We start from the raw sequence: 14,981 nt of genomic DNA, 5'->3' as shown, positions 1-14,981 counted from the left end.
GTTAACTTGTTTGGCAGGGCCTCTAGACAACTGGCAGAAGCAAATGTAAATCTTTTCTCTGATGACACACCTTCATCCTAGGCCTCAAAGAAGACTTGCTAAAAATCTTTCAAGGACAATGAACAGTACACAGTCAAAAGCAACCTAGCACGTAAGGAAATAAAGTACTATTAGTGAGAATCAGAAGAAACAACAGGAGAAATAGACCCACAAGGACTTCAACTATAGGATTTACCCGAATGAGATTATAAAACAATTATGCTTCCTATGTTTAAATAAATGAAGGAAAAAGTGGACATTTTCAAAAAGTAACTTCACATGTTTGAAAAAGACCAGAGTAAATTTTTAAGCCAAATAAATATATATATATATTTTAAAATTTAAAATTTTAAATTTAAAGTTTAAAACTTGGGTTAAAAGTTGAATAGAAAATTAATGAACTAGAAGATCAATCAGAAGAAACTATCCAGAATGTAGCAGAGATAAGAAAAAAGGAGAAGGGCCACCCTAGTGGCACAGCAGTTAAGTTTGTGCACTCCGCTTCAGCGGCCCAGAATTTGCTGGTTCAGATCCTGGGCGCAGACCTATGCACCGCTCATCAAGCCATGCTGAGGCAGTGCCCCACATAGAGCAACTAGAGGGACGTACAGCTATGACATACAACTATCTACTGGGGCTTTGGGGAAAGAAAAAAAAAAAAAGGAAAAAAGAAGGAAGATTGGCAACAGATGTTAGCTCAGGGTTGATTAAAAAATGGTTGATTAAAAAAAAAAGAAAAAAGAGAAAATAGGGAAGAGAGGTTAAGAGACAGGGGAGGGAGAATGAGAAGGTCTAACATGCATGTAATTGGAGAAGTAGACGGAGAGGAGATGGCAGAGGTAATATTTGAAGGGATAATGGCTGAGAATTTTCCAGAATTTATAAAAGATAATCTGCAGATTCAAGAAGTTTAATGAATTGAGGCAGAATTAATAAACAATATATTATAGGGTTGGAAAAAAAGAATTAAAATTCAGACCAAAGGGAAAAAAAGTCAAGCAAAGATCTTGGAATTAAAGTGTTCTAAGGTCCTTGTATTGTTCAGATCAACATTACACTTTAATGTGATTCACGTTGTATTTTAAAAGTAACTGCTAACATAATAGAAAAGAGTGTATAACTTAAAATCTAGGAGAGGAGGAAAAGAGAATGATAAAAAATAACTGACCTAGGGGCCGGCCCAGTGGCGTAGTGGTTAAGTTCGTGTGCTCCACTTTGGCAGCCTGGGGTTCGCTGGTTCAGATCCTGGGCACGGACCTAAGCACAGCTCATCAAGCCATGCTGAGGCAGCGTCCCACATAGAGCAACTAGAAGGATGTACAACTATGACACAGAACTATCTACTGGGGCTTTAGGAAGGAAAAAAAAAAGGAAAAAAAGGAGGAAGATTGGCAACAGATGTTACTCAGGGCCAATCTTCTTCTTCAAAAAAAAAATTGACATAAAAAGGTAAGAAAGGAGAAAGAAAATATAAAAGAGGTAGGACAAATAGAAAGCATAAAATAGACATGATCTTCCCATTTTTTCTTAAACCCATGCTAATCAAGCTATCTTCCCCATCACTACGCAAAAACTGCTCTTGTTAGATCACCAATGACCTCCACGCTGGTAAACCCAATGGTCATTTCTCAGTCTTTAACTTACTCGCCCTATCAGAAATGTTTGCCACAAGGGATTCCTCTCCTCCTTAATAAACTAGATTCACTAGGACTCCAGGTTTTCTCTATACCTATCTGGTCCTTTCTCTTTCTCTGTCTCTTTTACCGTTTGTTCCTTGTCTCCCAGACTTCTTAAAATTACAGAGTCCTAAGGTTCAGTCTTGGCCCTCTTCTCTATTTACTCTCAATTTCTAGGCAATGTTATCCAACCTCATGATTTTAATACCATCACTTACATTATACAATACAGTAGCCACTAGTCACATAAAGCTACTAAATTTATATTAATTAAAATTTAAAAAAACTTCAGTACCTGAGTCACACTAGCCACATTTGAAGTGCTCAATGGCCACACGTGGCTAGATGCTACCATACTTACCGCACAGTGTAGATATAAAACATTTCCACCATTGTATAGAGTTCTATTGATCTAGACAATGACAACTGCCACATTAATATTTCTAGCCAAAACTTCTCTCCTGAATTTCAGACTTGCATATCCAACTGCCCACTTAATATCTTTTTTATTGAGATTTAACTGACGTATAGCATTATATTAGTTTTAGATGCACGACATAATGATTTGATATATGTGTATATATATATATCCTTCTTAACATCTTTACTTGGATCTAATAGACAACTCAAACCTAAAACATCCAAAACTGAACTTTTGATTTTTTCCCAGAACTACCTGACCCATTGTTTTCCTGATTTCAGTTGATGACACTTATATCCTTCTAGTCCCTCAGGCCCAAATCCTTGGAATCACCCATGACTTCTTTTTCTCAGTCTACATTCAATCCATCAAGAAATCTTGTTGGTTTTTCTTTCAAATATATAAAGAATCTGACCACCATCATTTGTTACCAAGATTTCTACAACAGATTTCTACAAGCTTCCTGCTTGTACCCTTATCCCCTTACAGTCCACTCTCTACACAGCAAGCAGAGAGTTGCAGAGAGGTATAGTCAGGGATTTGGTCTTACCCAATTGGTTGTTACACTGGGGGAAGTGTTATTAGCACCCAGTGGGTAGACACTAGTGATGCTACTAAACATCCTGCAATGCACAGGACAGCCTCCTATAACAAAGAACTATCCAGCCCAAAATGTCAATAGTTCTGAAGTTAAGAAACCTGCTCTAGAGGGGAAAATATGAGGTTGTGATATGGAAGGACAGGAGGGGACCTCATACGGTGATGGCAATATTCTATTTCTTCAACTTGATTCTGGTTACATGCCATTTGCTCTATAATTAATATACATATGTTTTATGCACTTTTCTGTATGGATGTTATATTTCACAATGAAAAAGCAACAATGGGGAACGCCACAAAATGAAATAAATATATTTTAACACTTAAAGGCAAGTGTTTTACCTTTATTCCTCACCCTGTGAGTTACTATTATCCTCATTTTATAGATACAGATATGGCACAGAGAAGTAATTGATTACGAAGTTAGTAAGTGGCAGAATTGGAAGCCAAACCTAGGCAGTGTAAGTCCAGAGCCTGTACTCTATGCTGTGCTGTCTCTCCTGTTCTGTGCCCTTTCTTTCTCTCTCTCGTTTACCTTTTACCTCCTTCTGTTTCTTGCTACAGCCCAGACTACCTGACAAGCATAGTTTTATTGTTGCTGTATTTGTTTAATGAAATCTTATGTCCATTGTTCTCATTTTTCTAAATATAGCATTTATGGCAGAGTAGAAAGAAAATGAGGTTTTTGAGTGAGCAATCCTGTATCTGCCACTCGCTACCTGTGTAGTTTAAGCCTAACTATTTAACCTCCGTGAGGCTATTCTCCTATCTGCAAAACTGAAATAATAATATTCACCTCACTGAGGTATTTCAGAATTAAATGAGATGATGCATATTATACTTAGTACTTTGTAATGAGAAAATAAATGTTCAAATGTATTGTTATTCCTCACAAAAACCAAATGAAAATCCTTTTTTTTTTTTTTAACATATGCAGCCCCTTGAGGTTTTTGCTTTTTTTTTTTTAAGTGAAAACTTCTTGTTCAGTAATGAAGAGCTAGGCAAATACTGTCCACATGCCACTATTATGTGACACAGATGTTGGTAACATGTTCTATTTCCCAAATATGTGTATTTTCTTATCTCTGTTTCTTTCCTTTCCGTTTCCCCCTTCTGCTCTACTGCTTTCCTGCCCAACATTTAAGCCAAACCTCTCATCAACTTAGTCCTACTGGAAACAAACAAATAATGTTAAAGAAAAATGTTCAAGTGGTACCTTATAATAGTAACTTTTCAAAAAAAAGCAAAACCAAAATACTACCATTTCCAATCAAGAAGGACATTATTTCTGTATCTTATAAAGAGGATATGAAGATAAAAACGATTATCCATTTTAAGATGAGACAACTAAAATACTGAGTAATGGTTGATAAATAAATGAAAAGCAATAGGATGTATTGGAGTATATGAGGTATATGAGGAAGCCATTTCGTGTAAAAATAATTTGGCCTGACCTTGTTTTTCCAAAAGAGCCTGACATGGCCTGTTGAGCATGCATTGTGATCTGCTTTAAACATTTACTATTCCAAAGACAAGAATGATGCCCTTAAAGACAAGGATGTAACTCCCCCCCCATATTGGTATTTCTTTAAAGATAGGCATTTCTTCCTTGAAACTAAGGATTAATTACCAACCTGCTGTGCTCACCTTGTGATCACTGACCTGCTGACCACTGACCTGCTGTGCTCACTTTGTGACCATTGACCTGCTGACCATTGACCTGCTGTGCCAGCTAAGTATCTCACGACAGTAGCAAGAGAGATATTCCTGTCATATGTGATGTATGCTCTTTGTTCCAAGACAGTATATAACCACTCTGTACACCCCATTTCTTTGGTGCCCTTCCTTCCTTGAGAAGGGAGGCCCCGGGCTATAGTCCTCAAACCTAGCTCATAATAAACTCACCCCAATTTTGATTTATAGATTGATTATGGATTATTTGCGTTGACATGGTTAACTCTGAACAATATAGTCATTCAACAAGTTCTTTTTTTTTTTTTTTTTTGTGAGGGAGATCAGCCCTGAGCTAACATCCGTGCTAATTCTCCTCTTTTTGCTGAGGAAGACCGGCTCTGAGCTAACATCTATTGCCAATCCTCCTCCTTTTTTTTTTCCTTCCCCAAAGCCCCAGTAGATAGTTGTATGTCATAGCTGCACATCCTTCTAGGTGCTGTATGTGGGACGCGGCCTCAGGATGGCCAGAGAAGCGGTGCGTCGGTGTGCGCCCGGGATCCGAACGCGGGCCGCCAGCAGCTGAGCGCACGCACTTAACCGCTAAGCCACCAGGCCGGCCCCCATTCAACAAGTTCTCAATCAGCCTCTATAATATACTGAGGTACTGAGAAAAATAGAAAAAAAAATTAAAAAGTCATGATCCTTATCCTCAATAAACTTAAAAAATATTATAATTTATGAAGCCCCGAAGTCAGGTGACTTGTTCTAAATCACTTAAAAAATAAAACCTAGTGGGATGCTAATAAACAATTCCGATTTTCAGTTCATCATTTCACTTTTAGCTTAAATCTACACAAAGTGTTGGTCCTACCTCTCAAATTAGCTTTGTAACAGCTCAGTGTAAGATTTCTTCTTTTAAGGTAAAAAGTTTAGTTCACTGTTTGAAACATAGATTCATATAATGTATTGTACATATCCGAATGTGGAGCATCAGAAATGTGTTGAATATAAAATCTACATTATTCAATGGTAATTTTTATTAAAATCTCATTAAGATGGAAGTAACAGATAAAGTTAAGTAATTTCATCAAAACAAAGTTAGGTGAGAAGCAAAAACAGAAGTTTGATCTTTCAGTTCCTTCTTTTACATAATAAAACTGATTAATAATTCAGTTGATTTGTTTAGTCTTAAGTTTTAAAACTAAAGGCAGGATTTTTCAAGATTACTTGGACCCACTAATTTATAAAACTAAGATTGATAGTCCTATTAAATTTCCTTAATTCAAAACTGTCAATTTGACTAATTAACTTGAAAACAGTGTTCCCTGGATGTAATAAGTGAAAACATTCTGTATAAAATATCAGTGAAAAATACATTTTAAATTAAGGTAGACATGGCATAGGAATTAAAAACTTGGGAAAGAAATAAACATATTGTAGAGAAGTTATTAGCTTTACAGAATTTTAAAAACATTCTCTCAATTTGAAAAATTAAATATTTTAGAAATTGAAAAAAGTGATTGTCAGGAAGCCAGTATCTTTTCATCATAACGAATAATATAAAAATCTTCGGAAAAATTTATTCAAGAAAATCTAAAGCACACAAAAATTTTTTTAAAAATCTATAAATTCATATGTGTAAGCATTTAGAACCATGCCAAGCACTAGTAAACTTTATAAAGGAGTTTTCTACTATTATTTGTGAACTTAATAAAATTAAGCTTAATGAAATGAGCTTAATGAAACTTTTATACTGTTGAAGGAAAAAGTCATCAATAGAATTGCTAAGAAATGCTAGAGAAAAATTTTAATATTGGTAAGTAGGCAGAAGTTTATGCTCCTAAATCTCCAAAAACTAATAAAACCATCCGCAGAAAGTAGTATTGCCAAGGTATTCATTTGTTTGAATTATACACAATGGTTAATTTGGGGTATGGCCTATGCTGGTTCTATTAGTGTCATGGTTGATAGCTCATGTGTAAGACTGCCTGGATTTGAATCTTGGTTCTGCTATTCACTGTGTGACTTCAGGCAACTTATTTAAAGTCCCTAAGACTCACTGGTTTTGGGGATAATAAATGTACTAGTCTTACAGGGTTTGAGATTTAAATGAGATAATGCACATAATGTGCCTGATCCACAGTGAGTGCTCAATAAACATAGCTATCATTTTCATTATGAATTTGGCTCTTTAAAAGTAACTAGCAAAATTATATCTTGGCTTAATGGCCTGAATAAAATTAGCTGATATCTACATGTCTCTAGGATAAAGTGGGTAAACTCAGTGAGGTAAGAAAGGTAAAGGAGTTGAGCTTCATAGAATTATTGAACTGTCACAAACAGAATAGACCTAAAGGGAAAGAATCATTTCTGAAGACGACAACTGGGTGTCATTTTGGAGAAAAACTCAGAGAAGAAGAGTCAACAGAAATGCAGTGGGAGATGGAATTAACATTTATTTGTTGAATGTCTATTACTGTCCTAATGTTTTATATGTTGTTTAACTGCAACTAATCCTTAGAATTTGGGACATAGGTATTACCTTCAAATTAGAAAAAAGGAAATTGAAGCTCAGAAGTAACTTGCCCAAATCACTTAGCTAATAAAGCCACAGCTGGGATTGACACCACGTCACTCTGATCCCAAATGCTATTTCCACTACACAGTCGTCCCTCAGTATCTGCAAGCAATTGGTTACAGGACACCCTCCATACCAAAATCCATGCATACTCAAATCCCTTATATAAAATGGTGTAGTATTTGCACATAACCTCCGCACATCCTCTCCTATACTTTAAACCATCTCTATATTATCTATAATACTGAATACAATGTAAATGCTATATAAATAGTTGTTATACTGTATTGTTTAGGGAATAATGACAAGAAACTGTACACGTTCAGTACAGACAAACCACTGTAGGTCTTTCGATCCACAGTTTGTTGGACCCACAAATTTGGAACCGTGGGTAAAGAAGGCCAACTGTACTGTGATGTCTGCTTAAAGAAGGAGACAGGCTATTTGGAAGACAAAAGAAGCATCTGAAAATCAGGTCTTGTCTAGATTTGTAAGTGAAAGAGCAATAATACCTAGAATGCCAAATGGCCTTAAACTCCTTAAAACACATTTAAAGAATGTGCCCAGGTATCTGGAATACAAGTTTGAAACAACACGTGTTTTTCCCAAAGCAAACTAGCTTAGATGAATTTGTTTCTCTTGATGCAAACTTCTTTGGTATCAAGGCTAGATACTTCCTTAGCCAGCAACAATGCTTCCAGTGGCGGTGAAACAGAGGAAAGGTCAATAGCCAAGTCAGGGTAGGAAAAAAGATATCTGCTTGAACAATGGCAGAAATACATGGTTATACTTTCTGACTTACTTTGTTAATGAATACCCTCCGCAGTATTGGTTCTTAAACTAAACTGAGAATGTGGTTGAGTTTAGAAACAAAGGATTCTTGTAACTCTTGGAGATTAATACTTTCACTAAAGATTGAATGTTAGGAAACCAGGAAAGAGGAAAATCTAGAAAGCTCCTTGGATTTCAGTCAGCCTTACTAAAAAGTGATAATCAAGGCTGGGGAAAATGTGAGGGACGTTCAGGAATTGACATAAAGGTTCCAGTTTAACCACACCCGTGTATTTGTTCTGAGCAAATGTGAAATTCTGCGGCATTGTCAAATTAGCTATTTATTCCAAACAAGCAGAAGACTGATATTTCAATGATTTAAAATAACTTGTAAATGAGATGGAAGTCCTTAGTGCCTTTCAATCAAAAATTTTAATAATATTCAAGTAAATATGAAGAATTATAAGGAAATTGGTAATTTTCAGTTGCCTTAATTAATTAGCTGGAACTTCAAATTCCCCAAGAATGCTGTTTCAAAAGATGTTTAATGCCTTTTTGAAAGTCTTGATGGTTAGAACTATGAGATATTATGAAGTTTGATTAATTAGGTTGAGAGGTGAAGAGTTCCATAGCTAATGCTACATAGATGATAACACAGAACAGTGCTATCAGTGATTAACTAAAATGATCAATACTCTTATAGCATTAATTTGTCAAAGATATAACACTGATATAGGAAGCTAAATATGCAAGATGACATAAACAGATATACTCCCTTCTAATATCTCACTCAATCCTCTGAGCCGTAAAACAAAGTCCCAGATGCAAGACTATTAATGTCAAAGCTAAGCCATTTAATAATGAGTCCCTAATCATTCACTTTAAGATTGATTTCAGTATGGGGTCTCAATAGGAAAACAACAGCTTATTGACTTGCTTGCTGGTGCCTGGCTGAAGCACTTATCTCCATAAAAAGGACATAGAGAGCAACCAAAGTTTGTATGACATTATTTTTAAAAGGTATTGACTGTATCAGTATATATCAAAGAATGTCAGCCTTTTCCACACTAGGCTCAGAAACTTCATTTCACAATTCTTTGCAAAAGCAAATCTATAGTATCTATGCCAAGATGCTAGCATCAATCTGCAGTAGGACACACTAGCTTTTGCCCAAAGAAATGTATTATGGACTCCCCCCCACACAAGTATTTATATGTTCTTTTTCAGAAACTGAAAATTAGTAAAATCTAATACTTCTGCATACAGTAGAGTTTCAGATACTATATTTACATTCAGTTTACTAGCCCAGGGGTTGACAAATTTCTTTGTCAATGGCCAAATAGTAAATATTTTACACTTTGCCAGCCATATGGTCTCTGCAACTTCTCAAGTCGCTTTTGGCACTGTGGGAGATCAAAATTAGCCACCCTGAAATATGTCTCTTTACCTTAATTATTTTCTCTGATGGACAACTGACCTCCCCCAAACTGCCTAAATAATTTAACATAGAAGGCCTGTTTCAGAAAGGAGTTACTACCATATGATGTCTGTAATATAATGTAAAATAGATGTTACAATAGGAAAGCCACCAACAAGCCAATCTTAACAAAAATTCTGTCTCTCCCAGTCCACATTCTCTAGGTGGCCCTGCAAAGAGTTGCCAGACATACATTTGCATTTATAAGGGAAATCTCCATTTGTAAAGGTATCTCCCTCTGTGTATTGGGAAGAGGGGAGGATGGCCTTATCTGTGGAAACTCTTATCAGTACTGAAGGAGAGGACTCAAATCTGTATACCCTTGATTACTGTAATTTCTGTCTCCCTCCCCACACCCAACATCCTCCTTCATCTTTAGCTGAAGATGGTATTTAAGATGAGAATCGCTGCTATTGTGTTGAGAAACTCAATTTCCCTGGTTTCTCCCGTGTATACATGTTATTAAACTTGGTATTATTTTCTCCTGCTAACCTGTCTTTTATTTGGCCAGCCATAAGAACCTTAAAGGAAAGGGTGGAGAGGGATTCTCCCTCTTCCCTGACAGCACAAAAGATAATATATAAATGAGTGAGCACGGCTGTTTTCCAATGAAACTTTATAAAAAGTAAATACATCCAGCAACAGGCCAAATTCAGTCATAGTTTACACATCTCTGTAGTAAGCCAATATAAAAGCAAATGGAACCATACTATAAAAAAGGCAGCCTGATGAAAGCAGTTATGCTATGTATATGTGGTTTTTTTCTATATAAGTCTATAACTGCTATAAAGTCCAGTAACAAACTTATCTAAACCCTTTTCTTATGAATTGTTTAATGGTCAGCCAATAGGAGCTATAATGCTCCAATTCTGATGTGAACACGCTTCCAACTTGATCAATAAAAGCTTCAAAAGGTGTTAAATTTGACAGTGCTGGCAGACAATGTGGTCTAATAAAGAAATTACCAGTTAAAACAATGCAATGGCGCAGAAGAATCTCTCCTTCCACACTGGGAAAACAGAATGCTCTCAAGTTGTGTTGACCTTAAACAGACAGCCAGTTATTTCTCCACTAAAAATGGGTTTACCCAGGATCAGCAAGTGATTGCAATTTGGGCTCTCCAACCGTGGCTGGCCACTTGCAAGTCCAGCAAGCAAATGGAGGAGAAACTTTACAGAAGGGGAGAGGAAGTTGGGAGGGCTGTTGTAAACAGGAGTTCAAGTTGTAGTGGCTTTTCATTGGCTGAGCTTCTTGCCTGGTCAAGAAGATGAAGTCTTTTCTTTTTGCTGTTTGGCTCTGCTATGAAGTAGGGTGTGAGAGTGCCCCTTTTGGCCTCCTGACTCCATTTTAATGAGGTTTCTGTTAATTAATTTCCACAGTTGTTTGGGCAGTAAGAAAAAAAGAATACTGGCAAAGGACTGAAATTTAAGTATATTATAACATGCAGGCCTGGTAGAAAGTTTTAACCTCTTAATGATTTTTTTTTTTTTTTTACTTTTATGCCCAGATCTCCTTTTTTTTTTTTTTTTGGTGAGGGAGATTGGCAATGAGCTAACATCCGTTGCCAATCTTCCTCTATTTTGTATGTGGGACACCGCCACGGCATGGCTTGATGAGCAGTGGGGAGGTTCATGCCTAGGATCTGAACCTGCCAGCCTGGGGCCGACCACTGAAGTGGAGAGCCAGAACTCAACCACCAGGCCACTGGGCTGGTCCCCCATATCTCCTTTATAAAAAAATACTAGAAATTATTATTTTAATTTGTAATTCAGGTTGAAATTCCCATCCTCCTATGCTGTTAACTCTTTATTGTAAATATTTAGGGCAATCATAAAATCACAATTAACAGCATACTATTTTTATTGAGAGAAGAAATCTAAGGCTAACTGTTCTCAGAGCTCTAGTGGGCATACATTGGGAAGAGAAAGGCGAATTTTATTTTATTAGAGGCAAAGAAACTATAGGTGACATGATAGTTTGCAACCAACCTTCTATCTTTATATATAGTTTGTAGTTGCTTGTGAGGCAAGGAGATTTTTCTTCAAGTTAAGACAAGGGTTTCTTTGACCTGTGGAAAGTTAAAAAACTTTCCCTTCAGCAGTTGCCTGTTATCCTGCATGTCAGCATTAACAAGACAAAAAGGAGGGGGAATAGGTTAGAGTTTGCTGATCTACTGATCTTAGCAATAGATTAAGGCATTGCTTGGGAGTCATGAAAATTAAGTGGCCACTGACTGCCTGCCTGGTGTGAGCGAGCCAGATTCTCCAACTCGGCGGACCTCAGTTTCCTCAGTTTGCTCTCAAAGACCCCTTCCAGCTCCATCATTCTATTCAGCTAAGATGTCAAGACACTTGCTCTCACAGCTGAGCTGGGGAAAGCGTGGTGAGGACTTACTACCGAGACTACTAGTCTCGGCCCTCTCCCCATCTGTGGTCCTTGCTCAAGGCACAAGGGGGTTTCTTCCCCAATCTCCCCTCTCTAGCTCTTCCCTACTCAGGATAGAGAAGGGCGCTCCCATTCCCGCAAGTCCCCCAATTCGCCTTCTCTCACCCGGGTGTTCATCTACCGTAACCCTGCCTTTTCCTTTAGGCTCCAGCAGACGCCGGCTCCCACAGCCCCTCGAATTCCCTCAGCCCCCGAGGGCGTCCCTGACTTTCTCGCACCGGAGCCCTGTGAGGAGCGCGCGCCGCCCCTCCGGAGTGGTCTCTGCAGCCCCCGGCTTTGGCCTCACCGCTCCCCCTAGAAGCCTCTGTTGCGACGCGTTTCACCAAAGAACTTCCCCAGGTGACAGCCGGCTGTGCCGCAAGCTCAGCAGTTCCCCTTGGTTCCCCCCGCTCCCTCCAGAGAGGTAAGTCTGCCAGACCGGGGAACGTGCTCTACCTGAGCAGGCCAAGCTCTCGAGCTCGGAGAACTCGGCGGGAAGGCGGAAACCCCTTTCCAAATCCTCTCAACTTGCTGCAGTGGGGCTTCTCGTCTCCCGAGCAGGAAGAGGCAACTGCCTAGGCCGCGGGGGCCGGCGGGGAATGGAGTTCAGAGCGAGCTAAACCGGCCACTGCCGTCAAACCTCCCGCCGCCCTGGACTACAACTCCCAGAGACCTCTGCGACAGCCAACACGCTTCTCGCCGCAGAGCCTCGCCCTATCGCCTTGGGAGGAGGTTGGTCCAGGTCTCGTCTGATGTGCCGCCTGATGTTTGCGCTGCTGTATGATCCCGGTCTGAGGCCCCTAGGCAGCTAGGAGGAGGGAAGCGATCTCCTGAAGTCCTTACAGCCCTGGAGGCCACATAAGAAAGGGCTGATGTGGCATCTCGATCTAAGGGTGACCTCCATTATCTCTCTTTTCAGGCTTTCCAGGCTGGTGTTCTGTACTCTCGTCACGTGCTTGAACCCTATGGACACCAAGAGAAGCTGGTTTGAAAGAATATTGTTGAATTGGCATTCTCCCTCTCTTGTCTAGACACTTAGGTTTTTTTTTTTTTTTTTTTTTAATATGTTGAGAAATTAGTCTCTAGGCTAAAGGAAGGGTTTGGGGAGGATTTTAGCATCCTTTTCCCATCCCTAGCAATTTCTCCCAAAGCCACCCCAAATAAACATTCAATCTAAATAAAATTTGTGTGCATATGTTATAAAAAGTCGGCTCAATGTAAGTCTCCTGAAAAGCATGTGGCAACACCTAAGTCCTTCTTACACAGGAAGCCAGTGGCTTTTTTTTTTTATTAAAAAACAACCAGATACTACTCAGCCATAAGAAACCATGAAATCCAGCCATCTGTGACAACATGGATGGACATTGAGGGTATTATGCAAAGTGAAATAAGTCAGAGGGAGAAGGTCAAATACCGTATGATTTCCTTCATTAAGTAGTAGATAATAACAACAATAAACAAACACATAGAGACAGAGATTGGATTGATGGTTACCAGAGGGGAAGGGAGGAGGGAGGAGGGCGAAAGGGATAATTCGGCACATGTGTGTGGCGATGGGTTGTAATTAGTATTTGGGTGGTGAACGTGATGTACTCTATGCAGAAACAGAAGTATAATGATGTACACCTGAAATTTATACAATGTTATAAACCAATGTTACTGCAATAAGCAAAAAATTAAAAAAAAAACCAGAAAACAAGAATCCAAATTTAACAAAAAGCTAGTATTGAATGCCAAGCATTTTACGTATAAGATCTCTTTAAGCCTTTATCATGATTCTAGAAGTGTATATTATCCCTATTTTACGGATAAGGAAATAGTCCTAGAGAATTTAAGTGACTTACCGAAGGCCAAGCAACTATGTGGCAGAAGAGCTGGAATTCAAACGGAGGTCTTAATTCAAAGCCTGTGCTCTCAAACAGCACCAAACATTGCCTCTATTTTTGAGGGCTTGAAAAATGCAGGGCAGTTGATGTAGTGAATCTTGCCTTTAAGACAGATAAAAGTTGTTTTGCTGATGGTGTCCTTATTCAAGAACTTTTCAACTGCTCTTTGGCCTGCCTTCAAATCAGCAGTACATTCTTTTTATTTATTTATTTATTTTTCCCCCAAAGCCCCAGTAGATAGTTGTATGTCATAACTGCACATCCTTCTAGTTGCTGTATGTGGGATGTGGCCTCAGCATGGCCGGAGAAGTGGTGCGTCGGTGCGCGCCGGGGATCCGAACCCGGGCCACCAGCAGCGGAGCGCGCGCACTTAACCACTAAGCCATGGGGCCGGCCCCAGCAGTACGTTCTTTTGATAGCTTCAGTGATAGCACAATTTTTTCTTTCTTTGAATTCTAGGCTGAGAGTTAGGCAAGGCTGAGAAGCATACAAGTAAATGGTGTGGAGTGACATCAGCAAAAATGGCTGAGTAGGAAACTTGAAAACTGTCCCTCCATAAAAGCAACAAATAAGCTGGCAGAACTGTCAGAATCAACTTTTTTTTGGAACTCTGGAACTAATAAAAACCTTAAAACAGCCAGGGGAACACTTAAGAAAAGACTGCCGAATTTTGGTAAGAGAGCTCTGTGATCATGTCCCACTCTCTTGCTTGACACTGGCCTTGAAGATGGCAGCCCCCATTCCTGGTGTAGGTTGCTGGTAACAGAGGGAGCAATATGGACCTTATTCTTAAGGAATTACCTGGAATTCTTCTAAGGAGAAGAATTTCCCTCAACAATTTGGTTACCCCAAGGTAAAGTGTATTTAGGAAATGCAGTATGTATAAACACTTGCATCGTTCTTTTTACCAGTTTTCAAAATGAGTTGGGGGCCGGCCCCGTGGCTTAGCGGTTAAGTGCACGCGCTCCGCTGCTGGCAGCCCCGGTTCGGATCCCGGGCACACACCGCTTCTCCTGCCATGCTGGGGCCGCGTCCCACATACAGCAACTGGAAGGATGTGCAGCTATGACATACAACTATCTACTGGGGCTTTGGGGGGAAAAAATAAATAAATAAAATCTTTAAAAAAAATTAAAAAAAACAAAAAAACAAAATGAGTTGGTTGCCTAGCATCTTGCAAAGGTGACCAATGAGGTTTTTTGTTTTGAGTGTTTTTGGTTTTTTTTCGTTTTTGGTATCATTATGAATTCATGGAGTTAAAAAATACATTTGATGTATTTCAATCCTTTGAAGATATATACATATATTTTTTAATTTGAAATAATTTCAAGCTTACGAGAAAGTTGCAAAGATAGTACAAAGAATTCTCGTATACTCTGAACTCAGATTTATCAATTGTTAACATTTTACCTCAACTTGTTTTACCATTCTCTTC

At 38.8% G+C, this 14,981-nt stretch overlaps 1 protein-coding gene across 3 annotated transcripts in view; it reads right to left on the bottom strand.

Annotated features, from left to right (window-relative positions):
• SLC38A9 (solute carrier family 38 member 9) overlaps positions 1-12,217 on the bottom strand; it is a 100,401-nt gene extending 88,184 nt beyond the window's left edge. Inside the window, exons 1-2 of one of the 3 annotated variants that reach the window (XM_058564073.1) lie at positions 12,117-12,217; positions 11,225-11,349 (exon numbers count right to left, since the gene is read on the bottom strand). The gene's annotated coding sequence lies outside the window, so the exon portion shown is untranslated. Of the gene's footprint in view, positions 1-1,207; positions 1,408-11,224; positions 11,350-12,116 lie in introns of those variants that run through there. The other 2 variants (XM_058564072.1, XM_058564074.1) reach the window with 2 other exon arrangements.
• Positions 12,218-14,981: the final 2,764 nt, after the last annotated feature.

This window comes from Diceros bicornis, chromosome 20 (genome assembly GCF_020826845.1).
Source record: "Diceros bicornis minor isolate mBicDic1 chromosome 20, mDicBic1.mat.cur, whole genome shotgun sequence".
Classification (NCBI taxonomy): domain Eukaryota; kingdom Metazoa; phylum Chordata; class Mammalia; order Perissodactyla; family Rhinocerotidae; genus Diceros; species Diceros bicornis.
The sequence above is the reverse complement of the archived record's forward strand: the minus strand, read 5'-3'. Positions and strand labels throughout refer to the sequence as shown.